Source organism: Heterodontus francisci, chromosome 13 (genome assembly GCF_036365525.1).
Source record: "Heterodontus francisci isolate sHetFra1 chromosome 13, sHetFra1.hap1, whole genome shotgun sequence".
Classification (NCBI taxonomy): Eukaryota; Metazoa; Chordata; class Chondrichthyes; order Heterodontiformes; family Heterodontidae; genus Heterodontus; species Heterodontus francisci.
The window spans coordinates 111380463-111407764 of record NC_090383.1 but is presented as its reverse complement, the minus strand read 5'-3'; the positions used below and the strand labels follow the sequence as shown (position 1 = coordinate 111407764).

General features: G+C 47.5%; 1 protein-coding gene and 1 pseudogene across 2 annotated transcripts in view; both read left to right on the top strand.

Annotated features, from left to right (window-relative positions):
• kif26ba (kinesin family member 26Ba) overlaps positions 1 to 27302 on the top strand; it is a 527333-nt gene that overhangs the window by 42297 nt on the left and 457734 nt on the right. The window lies entirely within an intron of this gene.
• Positions 6581 to 6687, top strand: LOC137376846 (U2 spliceosomal RNA; annotated as a pseudogene).

The window sequence follows — 27302 nt, the reverse complement described above, 5'->3', positions numbered from 1 at the left end:
TAAGATTGTAGGAAAGCTGGAAACCAACAAAAGACCATTTGATTTGTCAAACTCAATCCTCCTATATGCCATGTAACATCTCCATCATCTGCATTCAGTTTAATCTTGTGTATATACTTCTTGATCTCCAAAGCAAGTTCCATCCCTTCTTCCATCTCCATTATCCAACCCTGACCTGCCCAACTTCAGGGACAAAATTCCCTCCTACCCTCTCCCTGCTGCCAACTCCATAAGATTTGATCTTACAACATTTGATATTTTCACTCTGTACTCAAGGTAGGGTAATTTTGACTTTAGATAATTTTTTAAAAATTTATGTGCTCATGGGATGTGGCAAGGCTGGCAATTATTGTCCATTTCTAGTTGCCCATGAGAAGGCAGCGGTGAACCCTCTTTTTGAGTGACTGCAGCCTGTGTGGTGAAGGTACCCTCACAGTGCTGTTAGTTTGACCCAGACTTGAATGGAAATTAAAATTGGGAGAGATGTTTAATGGAAGACCGAGCCCGACATTGCCCATTTTATACTGTTGGCAATAGTCACAATAATCCCTATTTTCTTCAGACTCCACTTGACACTGTGTTGATAGTGGAGGAAGTGAATGTTGAAGGTGGTGGATGGGGTGCCAGTCAAGCGGGGCTGCTTTGGCCTGGATGGTGTCGAGCTTCTTGAGTGTTGTTGGAGCTGCACCCCATCCAGGCAAGTGGAGAGTATTCCATCACACTCCTGACTTGTGCCTTGTAGTTGGTGGACAGGCTTTGGGGAATCAGGAGGTGCAGAATTCCCAGCCTCTGACTGCTCTTGCAGCCACAGTATTTATGTGGTTGGTCCAGTTCAGTTTCTGGTCAATGGTAACCTCCAGGATGTTGATAGTGGGGGATTCAGTGATGGTAATGCCGTTGAATGTCAAGAGGAGATGGTTAGATTCTCTCTTGCTGAAGATGGTCATTGCCTGGCACGTGTGTGGCGTGAATGTTTGGAATAGTAGACATAGAGAAGGTGTTTCCACTTGTGTGGGAGACCAAAACTAAGGCCTATAAATATAAGGTAGTCACTAATAAATCCAGTTAGAAATTCAATAGCAACATCTTTATCCAGAGAGTGGTTAGAATGTGGAACTCACTACCACAGGGAGTGCTTGCGGTGAATAGCAGAGATGCATTTAAGAGGAAGCTAGATAAACACATGAAGGAGAAAGGAATAGAAGGATATGCTGATAGAGTGAGATGAAGAAGGAAGGAGGCTCATATAAAACATAAACACCCGCATAAACCAGTTGGGCTGAGTGACCTGTTTCTATTCTATAAAAAAATCAATGTAATTCTTTGTATTGTGTCTCCACACATAATACCAGCTAACCATCTATAACAACAAAATTTAAGGTATATTTAAGCACTAGACCATCTAGAGTAACTTCAGAGTTTTGGATTCTGGATGGTGTTTTTGGGGATGGGATGGACATTTTTTTGTTCCCTTTTTAGCAATTTACTATTTTCTTACTTTTCACCCAAGGCAATGTGTCACAGCCCAGGTGATGGACAGTGACGGTCAGAGGGGAATCACGCAGTGGGAGCTGGATTGACATTGTACTGTTTTTTGTTCAGCCCTGCTATCCCGATTTATTTCAGTGTGTAACAGCATGCCCTGAACATGGCACATGTTTGAATAATGGATGACAGGGAGGGAGTTTCTTAACCGAGGGGCTGTACAGGTGACATTGTAAATCTGCCGTGAGAGAAGCCTGGGATGAATTGTGAATGTTGTCTAAACCCACTCACTATGACGTTAGATTACAGCTCCAGTCGCTGCCCACTTGTTGACTCTCGCCTTTTAGGGGTATAAATATATATATTTTAGTGTCGCTAAGTTTAGATCTGTTCAAGACTGAGTTGTGGCTTTTGTTTGAAGGTTTGTGAGGTAAAGTGACAGCCGAGGGTAATGGCAGTGTCACATTCGCAGAAAAGAACAATGCCAATGTTAAAACAATGGTGCAGTTGTCAATCACCATGTGGATAAAGGTCCTGTGTACTTACTCAGACTGGATATCCTATATTTCTCTGCCTCTCTCTTTTTTCTTCCTCTGTCTATATCTCTTTATCTCCCTCTTTCCCTCTCTTTCTTTCTCTCTCCCTCTCTCTTTCCCCCTCTCTCTCTTTCTCCCTCTCTCTCTCCCTCTCTTTTTATCTCTTTCTCTCTTTATCTCTCTCCCTCTTTCTTCCTCATTCTTCCTCTCTCCCTCTCTTTCTTCCTCTCTCACTGTTTCTCTCTCCCTCACCCTCTCTTTCTATCTCTCCTGTACATTCAAGTTTTTTTTTACTATGAAATTCTATTAAAAAATTTTTTGCCACAGCATTTCAAAAACAATAAAGCCATATTTACAAAGTACTTCTGGGGGAATTTATTTTCCCGGGATATGTTATCAGGAATGTTGCTCAGAGCACAATTTGATCTTCAAAAACAATTTTGTTTTTAAAAGACTGCGATATGACTTATCTCCACTCCCCAGTACGTCTGTCTTGGACTTGTATCAAAACAGATGAACGTGATGAAAGGTGCAGATTGGTGAGCCTGGTATGTTATGAATAGGAATGCAGCTTATCTGCAATATTTGAAGTTCAGGGAGATCTCTCTCCACCAGCTAGTTCTTGCTTGTTGTTTTGTTCCTCCATGATTTCGCACTTGTCCTGGCATAAACCAATGGAGTCCTGCGTTAATAGGTTGCTATCACCGAGACCCATGTATAAAGCCACCTGGAGATCTGAGGTAGCGGTGCTTTGCTTGGAACTGCTGTGTTCGGTCAACCCATGACCTCAACCGTCCGAAACTGCACCTGGCAAAAATACACTGAATCCAGTTAACTTTCTACTTGCACTTTAGCCAAGCATTCAAGAATGGGAAGTGGAAATAAGCTAGGCTCTGATAAGAAAAGCAGTTTGCATTAACCTAAAATTCACTAAGGCTTGGAGTCTTTCTTTCAAATTTTTGTTTTCTTGGTGTGAAATATAACCCAGTTTGTGGCTGCACAGTTGCACCATGCCATTTTTGCCTCAGATGGTAGCACTGTCACCTCTGAGCAGAAGGTGCTGGGTTGGAACCCCTCTCCAGGAATCGATCCAGACCCCCATTGCAGCGCAGAAGGAACGGAGCTGCGTTCATAAACTGCCTGGCCCATCTTGAGGGTGTCTCAGAGACATCATTGGCCAATGAATTACTTTTGAAGTGTAGTCATAGTTGTTATTTAGGAAAATGCAGCAGACAATTTCTGTAAAGCAAGCTCCCACAAATAGCAATGAACATTTAGTCTGTTCTAGTGGCGTTGGCTGAAGAATTGGTATTGGCTGAGTTTCGGGGTTGGTTGTGGGATTGGGGTTGGTTGAGGGATTGGTTCTGGTTGAGGCATCGGTGTTAGTTGAGGGATCGGTTTTGGTTGAGGGATCGGGGGTTGGCTGAGGGATCGGGGGTTGGCTGAGGGATCGGGGGTTGGCTGAGGGATGGGGGTTGGCTGAGGGATGAGTGTTCATTGAGGGACAGGGCTCAGCTGAGGGATGAGTGTTCATTGAGGATGGGGGTTGGCTGAGGGATGAGTGTTCGTTGAGGGATGGGGGTTGGCTGAGGGATTAGTGTTCATTGAGGGATAGGGCTTAGCTGAGGGATGAGTGTTCATTGAGGATGGGGGTTGGCTGAGGGATGAGTGTTCGTTGAGGGATGGGGGTTGGCTGAGGGATGAGTGTTCGTTGAGGGATGGGGGTTGGCTGAGGGATCAATGTTCGTTGAGGGATGGGGGTTGGCTGAGGGATGAGTGTTCGTTGAGGGATGGGGGTTGGCTGAGGGATGAGTGTTCGTTGAGGGATGGGGGTTGGCTGAGGGATGAGTGTTCATTGAGGATGGGGGTTGGCTGAGGGATTAGTGTTAGTTGAGGATGGGGGTTGGCTGAGGGATGAGTGTTCGTTGAGGATGGGGGTTGGCTGAGGGATTAGTGTTCGTTGAGGGATCGGGGGTTGGCTGAGGGATGAGTGTTGGCTAAGTATTGGTTTTGGCCAGATCACCGGTGAAAATTCCCCAGCTCATCTTTGAATAGTGCCACGAGGGTTCCAAGCTCTGGAATACCCTCCCAACACCTCTCTGCCTCACATTCCTCCTTTAAGACACTCCTTAAAACAACCTCTTTGACCAAGCTTTTGGTCATCTGCTCTAATATCTCCTATTGTGGCTTGGTGTCATATTACATTCTTTGGCCTCCTTGCCTTGAGAGACAATGGGTAAGCGCCTGGAAGTGGTCAGTGATTTGTGAAGCAGCGCCTGGAGTGGCTATAAAGGCCAATTCTAGAGTGACAGACTCTTCCACAGGTGCTGCAGATAAAATTGGTTGTCAGGGCTGTAACACAGTTGACTCTCCCCTTGCGCTTCTGTCTTTTTTCCTGCCAACTGCTAAGTCTCTTCGACTCGCCACACTTTAGCCCCGCCTTTATGGCTGCCTGCCAGCTCTGGCGATCACTGGCAACTGACTCCCATGACTTGTGATCAATGTCACAGGACTTCATGTCGCGTTTGCAGACATCTTTAAAGCGGAGACATGGACGGCCGGTGGGTCTGATACCAGTGACAAGCTCGCTGTACAATGTGTCCTTGGGGATCTTGCCATCTTCCATGCGGCTCACATGGCCAAGCCACCTCAAGCACCGCTGGCTCAGTAGGGTGTATAAGCTGGGGATGTTGGCCGCCTCGAGGACTTCTGTGTTGGAGATACAGTCCTGCCACCTGATGCCAGGGATTCTCCGGAGGCAGTGAAGATGGAATGTATTGAGATGTTGCTCTTGGCTGACATACGTTGTCCAGGCCTCGCTGCCGTAGAGCAAGGTACTGAGGACACAGGCTTGATATACTCGGACTTTTGTGTTCCGTGTCAGTGCGCCATTTTCCCACACTCTCTTGGCCAGTCTGGACATAGCAGTGGAAGCCTTTCCCATGCTCTTGTTGATTTCTGCATCGAGAGACAGGTTACAGGTGATAGTTGAGCCTAGGTAGGTGAACTCTTGAACCACTTCCAGAGTGTGATCGCCGATATTGATGGATGGAGCATTTCTGACGTCCTGGCCAGAATCGGGGGCAAAACACAAGGGCGCAAGGTCAATTGTTTCCTCAATTCAAATACAGAAGAGGGCAAAGCTTGTCGCTGCTATTTATCTTGAAAGCAGCTTTGAAGTTCAGGAGAGGTTCAAAGCATCAACTGTTAGGAAGCGGACGTCACCATTAAAGGCGCTATATAAGTATAAATTGTTGTTGTTATGTCCCCTTGCTCTGGACTTGCTCACCAGAGGAAGCAGTTTCTCTCAATCTACCCTATTGAATTCTTTAATCATTTTAAAACACCTCAATTAGATTACCCCTTAATCCTCTATACTGGAGGGAACACAACCAGTCCTCATAATCTAACTCCTTTAGGTCCTGTATCATTCTGGATACATGGCCAATTGCTAAATTTGGACCAGCAATGAAGAATGGTGGCTGCCAGTGAGTACTGCTGGCCCGATCATGCGTACAGCCTGGCTTTACTGCCCCAGGGGTTGAGCCGGTAACTGGAGGCTGGTTTATTTTTCCAGCCCACTTTGTAGCCCTTTTGTGCTGGGAGCAATCAGCTCAGCAGGAGAGCTTTTCAACGCAGCTTTGTGACATCCTATTGCTATTGACTGTGTGTCTGATGGTGACGTCCGCTTCCTAACAGTTGATGCTTTGAACCTCTCCTGAATTTCAAAGCCTCTTTCAAGATAAATAGCTGCGACAAGCTTTGCCCTCTTCTGTATTTGAATTGAGGAAACAATTGACCTTGCGCCCTTGTGTTTTGCCCCCCATTCTGGCCAGAGGCACCGAGCCCATGGCTGCAGGTATCTGTAGAAACTGCACACTTTTAAAGGCACTTTTTAAGATTAACTTCCAGCGTATTGGTCTCCTGTTATCGTCGGCTTTCGCTGCTCTTTTACCAAGTTTTAAAAAAAAACTTAAATCGGTTACATTTGTTCTTAATGCCTTTGATGTAGTAAAACTGCATTTCACAGGAGTGAATCAAGCAAAATTGGACACTGAGAGGACAGGCGACCAAAAACTTGGCCAAAAAGGTAGGTTTTAAGGAGCCCCTTAAAGGAGAAGAGAAAGGCGGAGAGGTTGTGAGAGGGAATTCCAGAGCTTATGACCCAGGCAACTGCAGGAACAGCCACCAATGGTGGAGCCATTAAAATCAGGGATGCGCAGGAGGCCAGAATTAGAGGAGTGCAGAGATGTCAGAGAATTGTAGGATTGGAGGGGGTTACAGAAATAAGAAGGGGGTGGGCTAATGCCATGGGGGCAGTTCCACATCAAAGCCACTGCGGACATGCAAAAGGTGTGATTGTTTAATATTTTTATTGACTTTGTGCTGTCAGCACTATTGACTTTGAAAGGCAGCGTACAGAATGAAAAGAGTTGGTGTTAACTTCCTCCTCTGGTGGACGTGCCTACTCTGCCAGTGGGATAGGCACTTGTTGGAGTCATAGAAGTCGAGGCTTCTTGGTCTGTTCTGGGCAGCCCAGAGTTTGTTGCACCTGTGGCAAATCTTCGGCCTTTTGGCTAAGATCAAGTGTAGTATCTGTTCTTATCAGTGCTTATTTGATTGAGAAGAGACCATGATCATTGCCTTTTGATCCTGGGGAAGCTTTGAGTAAAATGGCTATAACCAATTTTCGAGCTTCGGGCCAGGGAGTGCGCAACACCGTTCGGGTGGTCGTGAAGGACAAGGAAGGAGACGCACCGGTCGATCGCACCTTTTTCATCAAGAAAATTCTCTTCGATTGCTGCGGATTTCAAGCGACGGACGTCTTCTGCCTACAGGATTTCCCCAGCAGTGGATACTTCGACGTGACGTTCCGGAACGTGGCGGGATGCATCAAGTTCCTGAAGGCGTTCAAGGAGAAAGGGGACCGGGCGCCACTGTCGATCCTCACAGCGGAGCCGCTCTTCACGCTTCCGTCACAACGGGACCGGGTGGTGACGATTCACCTCTACAACCCCCATGTTCCGGTGGTGGATGTACTCACCTTTCTCGCCAGGTACGTCGAGGTGGCCGGCAGCAGCACTGATGTCAAGGACCCCTTTGGGATCTGGACCAGCAAGCGGCAGGTCAAGGTGACCTTGAAGGTAGATCCCAGTGGAGCCATCATCCACCCTCCCTCCAGCTTCGCTATCGGGGGAAGTCGAGGCTTCTTGGTCTACGCTGGGCAGCCCAGAGTTTGTCGCACCTGTGGCAAATCTGGTCACATGGCAGCCAACTGCAGCACGGTTGTTTGCAAGAACTGCAAGGAGGAAGGCCATCAGACCAAGGACTGTAAGCAGACTAAGTGTTGCAACTTGTGCGGTGCGGCAGGCCATCTCTACAAGACCTGCCCCAAACGTTGTCTCAGCTATGCTCAGGCGGCAAGGTCCAAGGAATGGCCGGGCGAAGGTTCGACGAAGGCGTCCGCTGTTCGAAAGGAGACCAGCAACCTTCTCCGCAGTGAGGAACTTCAACCTGAGAAGGAAGGGGAGGCGGCTGAAACCAACGACCCAGCACCTACCCAGCGCCCGGAAACCCCTCCTCCACAGACAGAATCAATGGAGGAGGAGGCAGCAGATGGACAAACAGGTCAGTGGCAAGTGGTCCAGAGGAAAACCACAAAGAAAAAACATCCCAAAGCCACCACCCAAACCAGTGGCAAGAGGAGGCTCTCTTCTGAATCAGACTGCAACAACTCCTCTTCACTGGACGGGGAAATGCTGGAACGACAGCCCCTTCAAAAGAGGCGGCAGAACTCCGAGATGGATGATAAAGCATCCCAGCCCCCGGGCACTGGAAGCTGTGATGGGCCCGGCGTGCCCCAACCCCAATTCCCCACACGTAACGACGTGGCCAACGCATCTCAGCTCCGGGACACCGGGAGCAAAGACACGTCTGGCGCACCTGAGCTCCGGGAGACCGGGAGCTGTGATGTTTTCGAGGAGGAACAGATGGAAGCAGCTGAGGACAACCCAATCCTCTCTGCCTACAAGACCCCCCCGATGTCACCCGAGCGGCACAAACCCTGCATGAAAAATCAGGAGGGGTTTCTGAGCCCAACCAACGTGAAACTGCTTGCGCATACGATGGGTATGCAGGAACATCCCGAAGGGGAAGGACTGGGACTAGCGAGGACAAATGGTATGGGAAGCAACAACTAATTTTTAGTAAAAAATGGGTGTAAGAATTGCTTCCATTAATGTGCGTAGCATTAAATCGACTACGCGATGTGTTTCAACCTTGGATTACCTTGCCAAGGTCAAAGCTGACCTACTGTTTCTGCAGGAGTGTGGAATACCACACCTCAGCACCTACAGGCAGTGGTCGCGATGGTGGTCCCACAGGCCATCGATCTGGTCGGGGGGTAATGACTGCCGTTCCTCCGGCCTGGGTATTCTGCTGCGGGGAGGTAACTTCACCATCTCCGAAGTTAAGGAGGTGGTGGGCGGCCGCCTCCTCGTAGCAGACGTGATGTACAACAACGCTCCGCTCTGGTTGATCAACGTGTACGCCCCGGTACAACGCAGCGAGCGGCTGACCGTCTTCCAGCAGCTCCCACTGCTGCTGGCGACGTCCAGGCCGGTCATCCTAGGCGGTGACTTCAACTGCATCATCGATGCGGCTGGACGATCCGGCAGTGACGACAGCAAACTGGACGCTACGTCCAGATTCCTCATAGAAACAGTTAAGGATGCCAAACTGCACGACGTCTTCAGCAAACCTGCAGACGGAGCGCAGCGCAGATACACATGGTCAAGATCGGACGGGTCTGCCCGTTCCAGGATTGACTTCCTGTTTGTTTCCCGTGCTGTCACGGTCGGATCCACCGACGTCAAGCCGGTGTTCTTCTCCGACCACTGCCTCTTACTGGCCGACTGTCACTTACAGGACGACCAGCGGGTTGGCAGAGGGACGTGGAAGCTCAATGCGACACTGCTGACCTCAGAGAACGTTGAGGAACTCAAAAGGGATTACAATGGTTGGAGGACCATGAAACCCCTCTTTGAGTCTCCAGTTCACTGGTGGGAAGCGATTAAGGAGAACATCAAGAGGTTCTTCATCCACAAAGGTGTTCAGAAGGCGAGAGAGAGACAGAGGGAACTGTCCCGACTCCAGAAAATTATGCAAAATCTACTCCGGTTGCAGTCAATGGGGGTCGAGGTCAAGGAGGACCTCCAAGAGGTGAAGAGCCAGCAGGCCTCGCTCTTTGCCAAGGAGGCCTCCAAGATCATCTTCCGGTCCAGAGTCCGCTCCATCGAGCAGGATGAGACGTGCTCGCGTTACTTCTTCCAAAAGGTACACAGAGAGAGCTCTGTTATCAGCAGCCTGAAGGAAGAAGATGGCTCGGTGACGTCTTCGCAGTCCGACATACTAAGGATCAGCAAATCCTTTTATGCTGGGCTGTATGACGCGAAGCCCACAGACAGCAGAGCCTCCCAGTCCTTCCTGTCATCTATCACAGAGGTCTTAGATGACAGCAGGAGGGAGAGATTGGACAAGCCGCTAACTCTGGACGAGCTGACAAAGGCCGTCGAGTCTTTCGAGGCGAGTAAAACTCCCGGAAGCGACGGCTTACCGATCGAGTTGTACTCGGCCCTGTGGGACTGGGTCGGCCCGGACCTGCTGGAAGTATACGAGAGTGTGCTCCTGGCCGGTAGCATGTCAGGATCCATGAGAAAAGGCATCATCACCCTCATTTACAAGCAGAAGGGGGAGAGGGTAGAAATCAGAAATTGGCGGCCCATCTCACTGCTTAATGTTGATTACAAGATTCTGTCCAAAGTCATAGCCAGTCGAGTCAAGTCTGCTCTGGAGCTGGTGATTCACCCCGATCAGACCTGTACTGTACCCGGCAGGAAGATCTCTGATAGCCTCGTGCTACTCAGGGATACGATCGCCTACGTACGGGACAGGAGGGTGGACACCTGCCTCATCAGCCTGGACCAGGAGAAGGCTTTTGATAGGATATCGCACACCTACATGATGGACGTGCTTTCCAAAATGGGGTTTGGGGAGGGAATCTGCAATTGGATCCAACTGCTCCACACAAACATCAGTAGCGCAGTCTCAATCAACGGGTGGGAATCTGAAAGTTTCCCGATCAAATCTGGAGTCAGACAGGGCTGTCCTCTTTCCCCGGTCTTGTTTGTTTGCTGTATTGAACTCTTTGCTGAGTCTATTAGGAAGGATGCGAGCATAAGAGGGGTGACAATCCCAGGCAGCGGAGGCACTCAGGTCAAAACCTCCCTGTACATGGATGACGTCGCCGTCATCTGCTCGGATCCGCTGTCCGTGCGCAGACTGATGAGCATCTGCGACCAGTTCGAACTGGCCTCGGGAGCCAAAGTTAACCACGGCAAGAGCGAGGCCATGTTCTTTGGGAACTGGGCTGACCGATCCTTTGTCCCCTTCACCGTCAGGTCAGATTACCTGAAGGTGCTGGGGATATGTTTCGGAAGTGCCGGGGCGTGCACCAAAACATGGGAGGAGCGAGTAGCCAAGGTACGACAAAAGTTGGGCATGTGGGGGCAGCGATCTCTCTCCATTGTGGGTAAGAACCTGGTCATCAGGTGCGAGGCGCTCACGTTGTTGCTCTACGTGGCGCAGGTCTGGCCCATACCCCACTCCTGCGCCGTGGCAGTCACCCGAGCCATTTTCCGCTTCGTCTGGGGATCTAAAATGGACCGGGTCCGGAGGGACACGATGTTCAAATCTCTGGACAAGGGCGGGAAAAATGTACCCAACGTGGCCCTCATCCTGATGACCACCTTCGTGTGCGGCTGCATCAAGCTATGTGTAGATCCCCAGTACGCAAACTCCAAGTGTCACTACGTGCTGAGGTTCTATCTGTCCCCGGTGTTGTGAAGGATGGGCCTGGTCACATTGCCGCGGAACGCACCATGCAGTTGGGCGGCGCCGTACCACCTATCCTTCGTGGAGCAGTTTCTGCGGAAAAACACCTTTGACCACCGGTCCATCAGGCAGTGGTCTGCACGGAATGTCCTCAAGGCCCTACGGGAAAAGGAAACGGTGGATCCTGTCGGATGGTTCCCCGAGCAGACCGTCAAAGTCATTTGGCGGAATGCCTCATCACCAGAACTTTCAAACAAGCACCAAGACGTAGCTTGGCTGGTGGTGAGAAGGGCCCTCCCCGTCAGATCCTTCATGCACATCCGAAGTCTCGCCACCTCCGCACAGTGCCCCCGCGTTGGCTGTGGTGGGGAAGAGACGGTCGCCCACCTCCTCCTGGAATGTGCCTTTGCAAAGCAAGTGTGGAAAGAGATGCAGTGGTTTTTGTCAAGGTTCATCCCAAGCAGCTCTGTAACACAGGAGTCTGTGCTCTACGGGCTGTTCCCAGGGACGCACACCGAGACAAACATCAACTGCTGCTGGAGGACTATCAATTCGGTGAAAGACGCCCTTTGGTCTGCCCGAAACTTGCTGGTCTTCCAGCGCAAAGAGTTGTCCACCACCGAATGTTGCAGACTGGCACATTCCAAGGTCCAGGACTACGTGCTGAGGGACGCACTAAAGCTTGGGGCAGCCGCAGCAAAGGCTCAATGGGGAAAGACCACAGTGTAAGGTTCCCCCACCAAGCTGGACTGAGGGGCTGGAACCATGGGAAGCCCCTCGAACTGTATCGTTAATATTCTCAATTGCTGTAAATGTAAAACTGTAATTGACATGACAATTGTGAAACGGAAGGGTTGGGAAGAAACTCATGACATTATTGAAAGAAACTGATCTCTTTTGCAATGTTTGTATTTTTTCGTGCTGTTTGGAAACTGTTTGGCAATGTAATTTTTACAGATTTTTATGAATAAAGTATATTTTGGGAAAAAAAAAAAAACTTGTTGGAGTCATAGCCAGTCGAGTCGAGTCAAGTCTGCTCTGGAGCTGGTGATTCACCCCGATCAGACCTGTACTGTACCCGGCAGGAAGATCTCTGATAGCCTCGCGCTACTCAGGGATACGATCGCCTACGTACGGGACAGGAGGGTGGACACCTGCCTCATCAGCCTGGACCAGGAGAAGGCTTTTGACAGGATATCGCACACCTACATGATGGACGTGCTTTCCAAAATGGGGTTTGGGGAGGGAATCTGCAATTGGATCCAACTGCTCTACACAAACATCAGTAGCGCAGTGTCAATCAACGGGTGGGAATCTGAAAGTTTCCCGATCAAATCTGGAGTCAGACAGGGCTGTCCTCTGTCCCCGGTCTTGTTTGTTTGCTGTATTGAACCCTTTGCTGAGTCTATTAGGAAGGATGCGAGCATAAGAGGGGTGACAATCCCAGGCAGCGGAGGCACTCAGGTCAAAACCTCCCTGTACATGGATGACGTCGCCGTCTTCTGCTCGGATCCGCTGTCCGTGCGCAGACTGATGAGCATCTGCGACCAGTTCGAACTGGCCTCGGGAGCCAAAGTTAACCACGGCAAGAGCGAGGCCATGTTCTTTGGGAACTGGGCTGACCAATCCTTTGTCTCCTTCACCGTCAGGTCAGATTACCTGAAGGTGCTGGGGATATGGTTCGGAAGGGCCGGGGCGTGCACCAAAACATGGGAGGAGCGAGTAGCCAAGGTACGACAAAAGTTGGGCATGTGGGGGCAGCGATCTCTCTCCATTGTGGGTAAGAACCTGGTCATCAGGTGCGAGGCGCTCACGTTGTTGCTCTACGTGGCGCAGGTCTGGCCCATACCCCACTCCTGCGCCGTGGCAGTCACCCGAGCCATTTTCCGCTTCATCTGGGGATCTAAAATGGACCGGGTCCGGAGGGACACGATGTTCAAATCTCTGGACATGGGCGGGAAAAATGTACCCAACGTGGCCCTCATCCTGATGACCACCTTCGTGTGCGGCTGCATCAAGCTATGTGTCGATCCCCAGTACGCAAACTCCAAGTGTCACTACGTGCTGAGGTTCTATCTGTCCCCGGTGTTGCGAAGGATGGGCCTGGTCACATTGCCGCGGAACGCACCATGCAGTTGGGCGGCGCCGTAACACCTTTGACCACCGGTCCATCAGGCAGTGGTCTGCACGGAATGTCCTCAAGGCCCTACGGGAAAAGGAAACGGTGGATCCTGTCGGATGGTTCCCCGAGCAGACCGTCAAAGTCATTTGGCGGAATGCCTCATCACCAGAACTTTCAAACAAGCACCAAGACGTAGCTTGGCTGGTGGTGAGAAGGGCCCTCCCCGTCAGATCCTTCATGCACACCCGAAGTCTCGCCCCCTCCGCACAGTGCCCCCACGTTGGCTGTGGTGGGGAAGAGACGGTCGCCCACCTCCTCCTGGAATGTGCCTTTGCAAAGCAGGTGTGGAAAGAGATGCAGTGGTTTTTGTCAAGGTTCATCCCAAGCAGCTCTGTAACACAGGAGTCTGTGCTCTACGGGCTGTTCCCAGGGACGCACACCGAGACAAACATCAACTGCTGCTGGAGGACTATCAATTCGGTGAAAGACGCCCTTTGGTCTGCCCGAAACTTGCTGGTCTTCCAGCGCAAAGAGTTGTCCACCGCCGAATGTTGCAGACTGGCACATTCCAAGGTCCAGGACTACGTGCTGAGGGACGCACTAAAGCTTGGGGCAGCCGCAGCAAAGGCTCAATGGGGAAAGACCACAGTGTAAGGTTCCCCCACCAAGCTGGACTGAGGGGCTGGATCACTGGGAAACCCCTCGAACTGTATCGTTAATATTCCCAATTGCTGTAAATGTAAAACTGTAATTGACATGACAATTGTGAAATGGAAGGGTTGGGAAGAAACTCATGACAGTATTGAAGGAAACTGATCTCCCTTGCAATGTTTGTATTTTTTGGTGCTGTTTGGAAACTGTTTGGCAATGTAATTTTTACAGATTTTTATGAATAAAGTATATTTTGGAAATAAAAAAAAAACTTGTTGGAGACAGTCATGATTTTTGTTGGTGTTTTTTGCCAGTTCTCACATATTAGCAGTGTGAAGATTTCCTCAGTAAAATATATTAACTTTAAAACAAATGTGCAAAGTGGATATTTCAAGGTCACCTACTGGATGTTTTACCACATAGCAATCATCGCTGCACTCCACTTGTTGTAATTGAAGCACTTTCAGATGGTACTGAGATAACGTGGTAAGGTGCTATCAAATTCATGTTCTTTCCTATGATAGGGCAATTGGTAAAATTTCCAAAAATCTAGGAGGGGGAGGATGGTGGAGATAATTTAGAAAGGAGGAAAAGTAAGGAACTCATACATGACTGTTCAGCTGAATGGCTAATAGAAGTAAATGACCAAGTAAAACCACTGAAGTCCAATGGATTCAGAAGGTGTGTTTCTGGAGTGAGAGGATTGAGGGATGTAGGAAGAAGGTGGAATTAACTACAATTAACCAGGGGAGGTGGTGGCATAATGGTAATGTCAATGGACTAGTAATCTAGAGGTCCAGGCTAATGCTCAGGGGACATGGCTCCGAATCCCACGGTAAAATTTGAATTCAATTAATAAAAATCTGGAATTAAAAAGCTAGTCTAATGGTGACCATGCAACCATTGTTGATTGTTGTAACCCATCTGGTTCACTAATGTTCTTTAGAGTAGGAAATCTGCCATCCTTACCTGATCTGGCCTCCATGTGACTCGAGATCCACAGCAATGTGGTTGACTCCTAAATGCCCTCTGAAATGGCCTAGCAAGCCACTCAGTTTCTCAAGGGCAATTAAGGATGGGCCTAGCCAGTGATGCCCACATCCCATGAACAAATAAAAAAAGCAATTAAAAAGAGCAGGTTTGGGCCAAGTGACACATTGCTGTTCCAAAGTCTCCTGTCCATCTAGATGATTTGCTCGATTCCCAAGTGGATTAGCAGAACCTGTAGACAGCTGTTGACTTCCATTCTTTCCACCATCACTCTCTGTGCTCCATCTCCATGGCAACATCCTAGTTTGGCTTCTCCTGTCACCTCATGAGTTCCATCATTACCCCTGCTATTCACTCTCACTGTCTGCCTCTTGGCAGTGACATCTGTGGGCGTGGGGGGGTGGGGGTGGGGGAGGTGGCTGGGGGTGGTGTTGTTGATGGTCAGCTTCCTCAGTTTCTGCCTCAGCTAAACTTCAAACTCCATATCCTATCCATCACCAAGAGTGTCCGGCACTGATCTCAATATTGCCTGCTTCTGCCCTTACCTCACCTGCCTCTGAAACCCTTAGCCAAGTTACTATCTTCACCAGGTTTGAAGTCTCCAAGGTCTCCCTGCCAGTTTCCTGTGCTCCACCCTAAGTTGACTCAGCCGAAGCTTGGTCACCCATCCCCTGCCTCACACTAAGTGAAGCCCCAAGACACATTTGCCCTTGAAAATCACTTTATCCCTCAAATGCATTAAGTTCAAAATCCTTGTCCTAGTTTACAAATATCTTCAAGGGCTTGCCCGCTCTACCACTGGAACCTCATCTTGTGTCAGAGCATTCACTCTGATGCTCAGCTCCCTTCCAAGCCCTTTCCCTGTGCATACATTCTGGCAGCAGAATCTTAAACTGACCTGCACTCACACTCTGGAACTCTCAATCTAAACCCCCACCCCCCACTTTGATACTACCCCTCTCCCTGCTTTCAAAAACCTCCTGAAAACTCCTCTCTCCGATTACCTCTACTATCTCTTCCATTGCTCCTCCATCACTGGCAGCCGTGCCTTCAGCTGCCTAGATCCTAAGTTCTGTAATTCCCTCCCTAAACCGCTCTGCCTCTCTTCTCCTTTAATACGCTCCTTAAAACCTACTTCTTTGACCAAGCTTTTGGTCATCCGTCCCAGAGTCTCTTTGCGTGGCTTGATGTCAGTTTTTTTTGATAATGTCCCTCCATTACTTACAGCACTGGCATGTACCTTACTGCCATCTGCTCTATCGTCATTAACAGGCTGAGCTCTCTGTGAAACAGCTTATTACATACAGAAGGGTTGAAGGATTAAACAATATTTATAACATCAGAACTTTGGAATTGATAGACAAAAAAAAAATCCATCTAGTTTGCCTTCTGGCATCCTGCATGTTAGAATGATAATGGAGTTGTTGACTAATCATAGCAATTAATCTCTTAACGATTCATTTACAATAGACCCAGACATGACATGAGGAAAACCCTGGAGGTGGAAAACTTTGGGAATCATAGGTTCACAGCCACCTTTTTCCTCCTGAGCACGCTACACTCTCCACTTGTTATGTCATAAATTACTCATATACTGTATTCCAAACTGTTAGTTTCTGAAAGAAATCAACCTAATTTGCATCTCAATGAAGCAATACCAGCTGCTTCCACAGTCGCCCTGGGGCGTCTGTTCCATAGGTTGACCACTTGATCACTTAAATAGGCTGCAGATTAATTTTAAATGTACTCCTTCTAGCCAGACTATGTCCTCTGGTTGTATTGCTCTGGACGAGGTGAAATAACTTGCCATGATCTAGATTAGTTCCTTTAAAATCCTGAAAAGAGCAATCATATCACCTCTTAACCTTTTCTTTTTCCAGTGAGAACTTGCCCAAAACTACATGATCGCTCCTCAATTGCCCGATCCCCTCAATCATCATGGTCAGTCTCCTCTGTTTTCTTTCAATAGCTGCAATATCCTTTCCGCACTGCTGAAGCAATACCATAGCTCCATATGTCACAGTACTCTGTTTCACAGAGGTATCTTTCAGTCACTATTTTAGTCTGCTGCAATCTCCAGATATGGTTTTTGGCATTTGTACAGGCAAGGAGAGCCCCCACTATCAGATGCGCATTCTCCCTCTGTTGTCTACACTTCTAGGCATGAACAACCCAAGCTGCAGAAAATCTCATTCATGCCTTTGTTACCTCTAGACTAGACTATTCTAACGCACTCCTGCTGATCTCCCACATTCTACCGTCCATAAACGTCAGGTCATCCAAAACTTTGCTGCCTGTGTTTCCCCTGTGCTCACTGACCTACATTGGTTCCCAGTCACGCAATACCTCGATTTTTAAAATTCTCATCCTTGTTTTCAAATCCCTCCATGGCCTCGCCCCTCCCTATCTCTGTAATCTCCTTCAGTCCCACAACCCTCTGAGATAACTGGGCTCATCTAATTCAGGACTCTTGTGCATCCCTGATGTTAATCATTCCACCATTGGTGGCCGCATCTTGAGTTGCACAGGCCCCAAGCTCTGGAACTCCCTTCCTACACCCCTCTACATCTCCTCCTCACTTTCCTCCTTTAAGACAATCTTTAAAACCCACCTCTTCGACCAAGCTTTTGGTCAGTGGCTCGGTGTCATATATTGTTTTAAAATGTTGCTGTGAAGTGCCTTGGGACGTTTCATTACATTAAAGGTGCTATATAAATAAGCTGTTGTTGTTGTTGTTGTTGCAGGAAGCCGACAGTTTTGTAGACCCTCCTCCCTACTTCACCTCACCTCCCGTCCTGATTACTGTGTGTCTGTGAATCTTGTCAGGTAGAGTGCCTCCTTTTGTGCAGATCCAGCACAGCTGGCATTCCTGTGGTTAGTGGGTCCTACTCTGCAGAGAGCTTGGTCATTCTATCTGTGGAGACAGGAACCTAGAGAGAGAGAGAGAGAGAGAGAGAGAGCGAGAGAGAGCGAGAGAGACAGAGACAGAGACAGAGACAGAGATGGAACAAAAGAGAGGTAAAGTGTGAAGTCACTTTTCGATGTGCCAGGGCTGTGGGACGAATAAATTGGTTTTGAATCAACCTTTTCTCTTTATCTAGGAATATTATTGCTGTGAGTGCGGTTTTGCTTTTTGATTCTCACATTGCCCTTGAACAGCTGGATGAGAAGTGGATGCTGTCTGTGTGGACAGGAGCGAGTGGAGCTTGTTTATTTTTCCTTCTGCTAGGGGGATGGTGCCAATGATATGATTGTCCCCAGGTCCTTCATTAGTATTCAGTGTTTGTGGTCCAGCTGACCTTGATATGCTGTGTAAACACTGTGGGGTTGGGAGGTTGTGGTGATGTCTTTCTTAGCGTGTGGGCTCAGGGCTCAGACCACACAGTAGTGACCTTTGTCGCACTCTGGTTGCCTGGCTGGAAAATAAATTGCATCCTATCCAATGTCATAGAGTTATACAGCACAGAAACAGGCCCTTTGGCCCATTGTGTCTGTGCCAGCCATCAAGCACCTAACTATTCTAATCTCATTTTCCAGCACTTGGCCCATAGCCTTGTATGCTATGGCGTTTCAAGTGCTCATCTAAATACTTCTTAAATGTTGTGAGGGTTCCTGCGTCTACCACCCCTTCAGGCAGTGTGTTCCAGATTCCAGCCACCCTCTGGGTGAAATTTTTTTTCCTCAAATCCCCTCTAAACCTTCTGCCCCTTACCTTAAATCTATGCCCCCTGGTCACAGAGTCACTCCAAATACTGACCTGTGACCTGCTACAACAACTTGCATTTATAGCGCCTTTAAGGTAGTATTAGTTATCCCACCAAATTTGACACTGAGCCACTTAAGGAGATTTTTGGACAGGTGACCAAAAGCTTAGTCAAAGAGGTAGGTTTTAAAGAGTGTCTTAAAGGAGGCGAGAGAGGCAGAGAGTCTTAGGTAGGGAATTCAGAGCTTAGAGCCTAGGCAGTTGAAGGCATGCGCGAAGAAAATTGGGGATACTCAAGAGGCCAGAATTGGAGGAGTGCAGAGATCTCAGAGGGTTGTAGAGCAGTAAGAACCTTAGGCTGTTCTCCTCAGTTTACCATCTTGCATGCCTGATGGAGGCTGGTTTCTGAATGGAGACCTTGTGTGCACGTGTTACGTTCTTCTCAATTGAAGATGTATGAACTGAGGAGGGTAGAGTTCCAGGCATACCCTCAAGATAGGCCCGAGGAACAGATGTGTCACGGGTGACCAAACTGATGTGTGGAGCCAGCCTTGCGTGTTTAGGAGGCACTGCAGGGTGCAATAGCAATTTGGAGGATCCGTGAACATATGGGTGTTGGATGAGGTTGCGGGGTGTTATAGTCCAGAAAGCTACTTGGTGAAGGATATAACTGGACACACTTTTGTGAGCATTTATTTACGCAGTTACAGATTACAAGCAAGCACTTCCTAACCCAACCACCACAGTTTATCGGACAGTAACTACTTATAGGGAGACAAGTAAATCCCCAGTTATTGCTCTCCACCTGCCAACAATTAAACAGAATTAATATACATTGTAAGAGGGGAGGGGGACACAAGGTACTCTTTATATATAGAGCGTCGTATGGGGAGGAATGCTGTGCGTCCACCACTGAAAGTGACAATGGATGCTTAACAGCGGGCTATCCCTCAACTTCCCTCCTATGATTGTAGGTTTTTAAAACCCAGACTTGGGGGTCTCCTAACTCACTTGTTCATTCAGCTCGTCTTCTGTTTTGCTGTTTTCAGCCTTGGTGATGTCCCGCACTATGAACCTTAATCTTTCTCTGAGGCTTTTCAATTAAAACCAAATGACTTAAATTCCCCCCATTCCCCCCAAATAAAACCACTTATAAGAACATGGGGGCCATGGTTTATCATGAAAAAAATGTGAAATTTCATCTTTTGGAATTCTGAACCTTTAGTAACTTCAGATCTGACCTATAGTCCCCATTTTTTTATAGTGGGCATTGAGCACAGTCCATGCCTACAGGGGGAGGAAGGGAGGCTCTTTTATATTTATTCACAGGATATAGGCATCACTGGTAAAGCCAGCATTTATTGCCCATCCCCATACAATAGAATTCCCCAGCTGCCATGTTTGGATTCAAACTCATGTATCTGTATCATTGGTCCAGCCCTCTTTTTTAAACTAGTCCAGTGACATAACCACTAAGCTACCATACCCTCAGTGAGCTGGCATCTGAAATGGAGGCCATTGGACAGATGTGATGGGGGAGGCTGGGTCGGTGGGTGGGGGGGGGGGGTGGGTGGTGGTGGTGGGTGCAGCTGACCTCTTGTGTAAGCCGAGTTTTCCCCCTTTCCAGGACTGTCAAGCCCCACTGTCTCACTCGCGTTTTCTGATTTGATTGCAGACTGGTTCTGTAGGCTTTGGGTACCTTCACTTTCTCCTATTTTCCTGCCTCTGTCCTTGGATTATGTCTCTCTGCCTGAGTTGAACATTCTTTTGTTTCTTTAATGTCTTTAGTCTCTTTGCTCCTTCTCATTGCTTGACTGAGATGATCTTTTACATCATCCAACAATCTTCTGTTTTCTTTTACATAAGTTGAAGACAATTCCCTCCACCTCCAGTGTCATTTTGATCTTTTTTGTCCCCGTTCCTGTTCCCTATTTTTCTCAGATTTTTAAATCCCTTTTTCCGTTGTGAAGAAAGGCCCTAAGCCTCTGAAATGTTTCATCTCTCCACAGATATTGGCTGACCTGCTGTGTTTCTAGAATGTTCTGGCTTTGGTTAATGGTAGATCCCATTGTTCCATTGTGCTTCTTCCCTGTTTTGGTTACACCGCTCATGGTAGTTCAGGGACCTGTGGAGCAAATAGATTTTCATAGAATCATGGAATGGTTACAGGACCGAAGGAGGCCATTCAGCCCACGTGTCTGTGAGCTCTCTGCAACAGCAACTTACCTAGTCGCACTCCCCTGCCTTTTCCCTGTACCCCTGCAAATTTTTCTCTTCAGATAACTATCCAAGTAAATGAAGGCCACAATTGAATCTGCCTCCACCACACTCTCAGGCAGTGCATTCTAGATCCTAACCACTTACTACGTAAACAACTTTTTCCCCATGTTGCTGTTGCTTCTTTTGCCAATCACCTTAAATCAGGTGTTCTCTGGTTTTGGATCCTTCCGCCAATGGAACAGTTTCTCCCTATTTACTCTGTTCAGACCCCTCATGATTTTGAACACCTCGATCAAATCTTCTCCAAGGAGAACAGCCCCAGCTTCTCCAGACTATCCACGTAACTGAAGTTCTTTATCCCTGGAACCATTCTCGTGAATCTTTTCTGCACCCTCTCTAAAGCCATAATATCCTTCTGAAAGTGTGGTACCCAGAACTGGACACAATACCCCACTTGAGGTCGAACAAGTGTTTTATACAGGTTTATCATAACTTCCTGGTTTTTGTACTCTATGCCTCTATTTATAAAGCCCAGGATCCCATATGCTTTATTAACCACTTTCTCAACCTGTCCTGCAACCTTTTAACACAACTTAATTGAAATGATTGTGACTGTTTCCATTTCCGCCAGCTCCGCTGTGAAATGCAAGACTTAAATTAACCCTTCATAAAAAGGATGGTATAGACAGGATATAAATGGATTGGCATTGGTGGCTGTCAGATCTGAAATGTTTGAGGTTGCACAATTAAATGTTATCGGGAGGCTGACGCCTTTCACCAGGATTTTAGTGTAAACTGAGCTGATTACAGCAGCATCTCAATGTCAGTATGGACCTTATCAAGTTCAAGAAGCTGCTCACTAGACACTCACATGATATGAAAGAAGCTGGGTTCATTGTGCTGTTTTTGATGGGTTTTTATTTTTGACACTTGAGACAACAATGATTTCTTTTCTACACAAGAGATTTGTGGGGTCTTATTCTTCAAAGTGGCATGTTGCCTTCAAACCAATCCACACACCAACCAGTCAAGCAAGTGCGAGAAAGAACTACCTTCTTATCTCTGCCCAGAAATAGCACACTAGTTGCTTTTTCCTTAATTCTTTCTTGGGATGTGGGCATCGCTGGCCAGGCCGGCATTTATTGCCCATCCCTAATTGCCCTTGGGAAAGTGGTGGTGAGCCGCCTTCTTGAACCGCTACAGTCCACGTGGTGCAGGTACAACCACAGTGCTGTTAGCAAGGGAGTGCCAGAATTTTGCTGCATCAGAGGACTGCAATTTAGATGAGTTATATTGCTATTCCTGTATCACTGCCGGGCTGTTTAAACCCCACCGTGACATCTTTGGTTTTTAACATTAGCAAGCTGCACTGTGGAAAGGTCTGCTGCAGATGCATTCCAGTGGAAAACCTGGTGCTGGGCTGATAAGCATTTTCATGTGGGAATTCAGCCAAATAAATCTAATCAGCCCAGGTGGCAAGATCTTATCACCTTGTTGAACCACAGATTAGCACATGTAGGAAGGTTCTAAAGGAGAAAGAAAATGTCAGTCAGAGGGGTTGGTCTTTCAATATAAAGACAAATTTTTTAAATGTGTCAGCGACAGATGCAAGAGGAGACTCTTGTGGGACAGATTCTTTCAGTGCGATTGAGTGCTGGTGTTCGAGTTCTTGTTCGTTTGTTTGTGGTGAGTCTCTTATCTTAGCCCGCTGTAAACTTTAGCTTGTCCAGTTCGCGGCTCCCTGTATTCCCAACTTGCACCAAGTCCTGTTCATCCATCGCCCCCGTGCTTGCTCCCGGGCCAGCAACACTTCGATTTTAAAATTCTCATCCTTGTGTTCAAATCTTTCCATTGCCTCGCCCTTCCCTATCTCTGTAACCTCCTCCAGCCCTACAGGCCTCTGAGATCTCTGCGCTCCTCCAATTCTGGCCTCTTGTACATCCCTGAGTTTATTCGCTCCACCATTGGTGAACCATGCCTTCAGCTGCTTTGGCCTTAATTTCTGGAATTCTCTCCCTAAAGCTCTCTGCTTCTCCCTCCCCAAGATGTTCTTTAAAAGCTACCTCTTTGACCAAGCTTTTGCTCACCTGCCCTAATATTTGGCTCGGTGTCAGATTTTAGTCTTATGATGCTCCTGTGAAACGCTTTGGGACGTGTTATGACATTGAGGATGCTGTATAAATGCTACTTGTCATTTTAGTACATTCCAGCTGTTGGCATCTGTTCAGGTTGGAGCTCCAGGTATCTTCAGCCCATTGGTCGACCATTCTGCTGCCAGATTTAACAGAGTAAATGAGGGCAGGTGGCTCTGGGAATCCAACCTGAATAAAAACAGCTTTTTGGAGACTTGTGCCAGTGCTCTGCAAGGCCTTGAAGATTGGTCAAAGCCAGTAAGATATTGGAATTCCAATGAGAGAGTCCAAGTTTCTCAATGAGAGGAACTTCCATCTTAATGTCGCAAAGCATCAACTGAAGAACTACATTTTTCGATTCTTTAAGTGTAACAGCAAACTTTGATTTTTCACATTGTTGGGCTAAGCTGTTTTAAGGTATTGGTGTATGTAACAAGAACCTAAAATGAAATGGACTACTTTCTCTCTTGCTATGAAGCAATGACTATTATAGAGCAGAAATCCAATCCTGAATGAAAACTTGTGATTAATAGTGTGGTTCAGGTGGATGTTAAATGTCCCCTACAACAAGAACAATGTGCATTTATATAGGGCCTTTAATGTAGTGAAACATCCCAAGATGTTTCAGAGGAGTGTTATTAGACAGAATATTGACACCATGCCAAAGAAGGAATAGCGGTGAGCTATTAAATAAGAGTGAATGGGCTGGATTTTTCCCGTAGTGGGGGGGGGGGGGGGGGCGGGGGGGGGGGGGGGGAAACGGCAGTCAGGACTGTTTTTTGGTCCTGAACATGCCCCTGGGGGTGTACTGTCACTCTTTGGGATTTTCACAGAGACGGCCCCTTAATTGGCATGGAGACAGGTACCCTGTCCAATTAAGGGCGGCGGGTTGGCTCTCGAAGCTGGAGGGCCAATCAGAGGTCTCCCAGCTAGAGAGGAGCAGCAGGCTGTGATGGTAGGTAACTAACAGAGAGGGTGCTTCAACACGGAGGCACCCTCTCACTAACTTTTTTAAAACTTTAATTAAAAAATGTTTCTTGCAGCCAGACTACCACCGGAGGGCAGCAGGGCGGAGGGGTGGAAACCCTCTACAGGGTAGCCTGTGGCTGCTCTCGCACTCAGGCAGGCAGGGAGGGCCTCTAGGCCTGCCTGGAGTGTTGACCTCTTGGCTTGCCCCCAGGTGACTGCTCCTAAACTATCGCCCAGCGGTGCGGGCAACTGGAGCCCAGCCTTCTTAATTGACCTTAAAAGGCTCTTAATTGGCTGTCTGCTGTGTGGGGACAGGTAGATGTGCTGGTCCTGAACCTGCTGCTGCAAAAATGGCCAACGCAGGGAACAGCGACGGGAAACCAGCGCCGGTATTTTTGGCCCCCTCTGCCTCTGCTCTCGCCCCTAGCGGGACCCAAAAATTCAGCCCAAAGAGTCAATGATGTTGAGCTCTCTCAGCTCAAGAAGCTGAGCTCCTTAACAATAGGTAACTCTCAACCAGGCAGGCCAATTCTAAGAAATGGAAGACTCTCCTTTTCCATGTGCCCTGGGAATTGGACATAGACTTGAAAAGGAAGTATTTGCAGGATTATGTTGGAAAGTGCAGGGTGATGTAGGACTAATTGGATAACATTTTTCAAAGAGATGGCACAGGTTCCATGGCCTGAATGGCTGCCTCTGGTGCTGATAGGTGCTTTGATTAAGGTGGACTCTAATTTTAAATTAAAGAGAAATCAGAACCTAAACATGATCTGGATTTTTTTGTTGTTGTTTGAAGTAGTCCCTCCCAGCACTTTTCCTGAATTAAACCAGAAGTGCACATCCTGCTGTAGCCAATTACCTGAGCAAGGTCATGTCTTCCAGCTTCCTCTCACCGATGTCTCATCTCATAGACGATCTGCTGAGATGCAGTACAGCATTGGCTGCTCTCGCTCTTGTGTCAGGCTGCTCACCAGCAGCTTTTTAAGGGCCCCAGGTCTGTAGCAGTGTTTGCATTGCTACATATTTAAAATTCTTTAATGTTATTTACAGGTCAGTTCCGTCTGTCAGTTCTATTATTCCAACTGTATTGTAAAGATAGAACAGTTCATAACCTTCCTTCCTAACTCTCCCTGAATGTGCGATTGATATTACAACAGTACATCCAATTGGGAGATCTGACAGTATTTATTATACATAGGTATACATGTTAATATTTACATATATAATAAATACTGTTATACATGTACACACATATATGTACACTTATGGACATATGTATATGTGCAGATACATGTATATTCATACACATACAGTACAAACACACACAGGCACACACACGCACACACGTACAAACATACACATAAACAGGTACACACACACAGGTACACAGATGTACACATACAGGTACACACAGACAGGTACATACATATACACACAAGTACACACACATGCACATACACACAGAGGTGCACACATAAAGGTACACACACGGACGCAGGGTATACACACACAGGTGTATACACACACACGCACAGGCACACAGATACAGGTACACACAGACACAGGTATATATACACTCACAGGTACACACACACAGACAGGTAAACACATACACACAGCTGTAATCTGTTGCAGTTTGAGTTTAGCACTTCTGTTTAAGGTTTGGACCATCTGATATAATCACATTTTGTATCCAGCATGCTTTTATTTTCTCTGGCTTAGTAGGTTATAAAGACGTCTGCAAACGTGACATGAAATCGTGTGACATTGATCACAAGTCATGGGAGTCAGTTGCCAGCATTCGCCAGAGCTGGCGGGCAGCCATAAAGACAGGGCTAAATTGTGGCGAGTCGAAGAGACTTAGTAGTTGGCAGGAAAAAAGACAGAGGCGCAAGGGGAGAGCCAACTGTGCAACAGCCCCAACAAACAAATTTCTCTGCAGCACCTGTGGAAGAGCCTGTCACTCCAGAATTGGCCTTTATAGCCACTCCAGGCGCTGCTTCACAAACCACTGACCACCTCCAGGCGCGTATCCATTGTCTCTCGAGATAAGGAGGCCCAAAAGAAGTAGGTACATGGAAAATTCCTTTAATGTACTATTTTACCGCAGTTGTTAGGCCACAGAAATATGTTGCGTTGTTGGTTGCAATGACTACAGTCCAATAAGATATAATCCAGAGAACTATCACAGGAGATGAAATTCCAAAGTGACTCCAGCAGACTAACCACAGAGATGTGCCACAGTTTCCATGCTATGCAGCCCAGACCAGAACAGACCAGACCAGTTCACCTCAGCTCAGACCAGACCTGACCAACTCAGCCCAGCCCAGCCCAGCCCAGCCCTTTAATATTGTGTTTACATTGCACAGTCATTTAAAGAAAGAGCTTTACAGCCAATGAGGTGCTTTCCAAGTGTAGTCACTGTTGTAAAGTAGGAAATGTGGCAGCAATGTGATAAATGACTGTTAGTCTGTTTTAGTGACGTTGGTTAAGCGATAAATATTGGCAAGTACACCAGGGAGAACGTCCCTGCTCTTCTTCGAATAGTGTCATTTGATCTTTTATGTCCACCTCACGAGCCCTTAGCTAAAAGTCTTATCTGATAGATGGCACCTCTGACAGTGGACATGGAAGCTTGGGATGGGGAAGTGGTGACTGCCTGAATTTGAATGAAAAAGGATAATCCAGCTCATTCAAGAGTCTGACAAGCACCAGACAAAACAGGTGAAGCTCGTACACTTATAAATTTGACTGAAAACATATGCATCAACATCTGCCATTTCAGTACGATTTTTCTTGACCCTGTCTGGTGTCAGAATGAGCGTTTAAACTTCCAGCCAGCTTGCTTCCGGATTCTGCAACTGAACCATTGATGAATTTCCAGCTCCCTTGTGGGGGTAAAATGACACCATTTGATGTAGTGTGAGCATTAGTACAAGAAACCCATTCAAAACTAGGCGTGATTGCAAATTAATGAGCGATCTGGTGAGACAGAAATAAGCAAGATGCTTATCCTGGACAACGACCCCTGGATCAGGGGGAGGCATTCACAAAATCCACAATTCTCGAGCAAGGTTAGCCATTGGAATGAAATGTTTTTCTTCGCTGGGTGTCCAACATAAAGTTCTGATGAAGGGTATGCACTGGCTATGTCATAATCGTTTTTCTTCTCCACTGACCTGCTCTGTTTTTATATCACATTTCCAGAATTTGTAGCTTTTTCCATTTTATTTTCCCAGACAAAGTAGTTGGCTTGGGATCCATTAGAAACAATTATTGAAAATGAGGATGAGAATTTAAAAATCAAAACTCTTGACTGGGAGCCAATGTAGGTCAGCGAGCACAGGGGTGATAGGTGAATGGGACTTGGTGCGAGTTTTGGATGACCTGAAGTTTACGGAGGGTAGAATGTGGGAGACCAGCCAGGAGTGTGTTGGAATATTCAAGTCTAGAGGTGACAAAGATATGAATGAGGGTTTCAGCAGCAGATGAGCTGAGACAGGGGTGAAGTTGGGTGATGTTATGGAGGTGGAAATAGGCAGTTTAGTGATGGTGCAAATATGTGTTCGGAAGCTCCTCTCAGGGTCAAATATGACACCAAG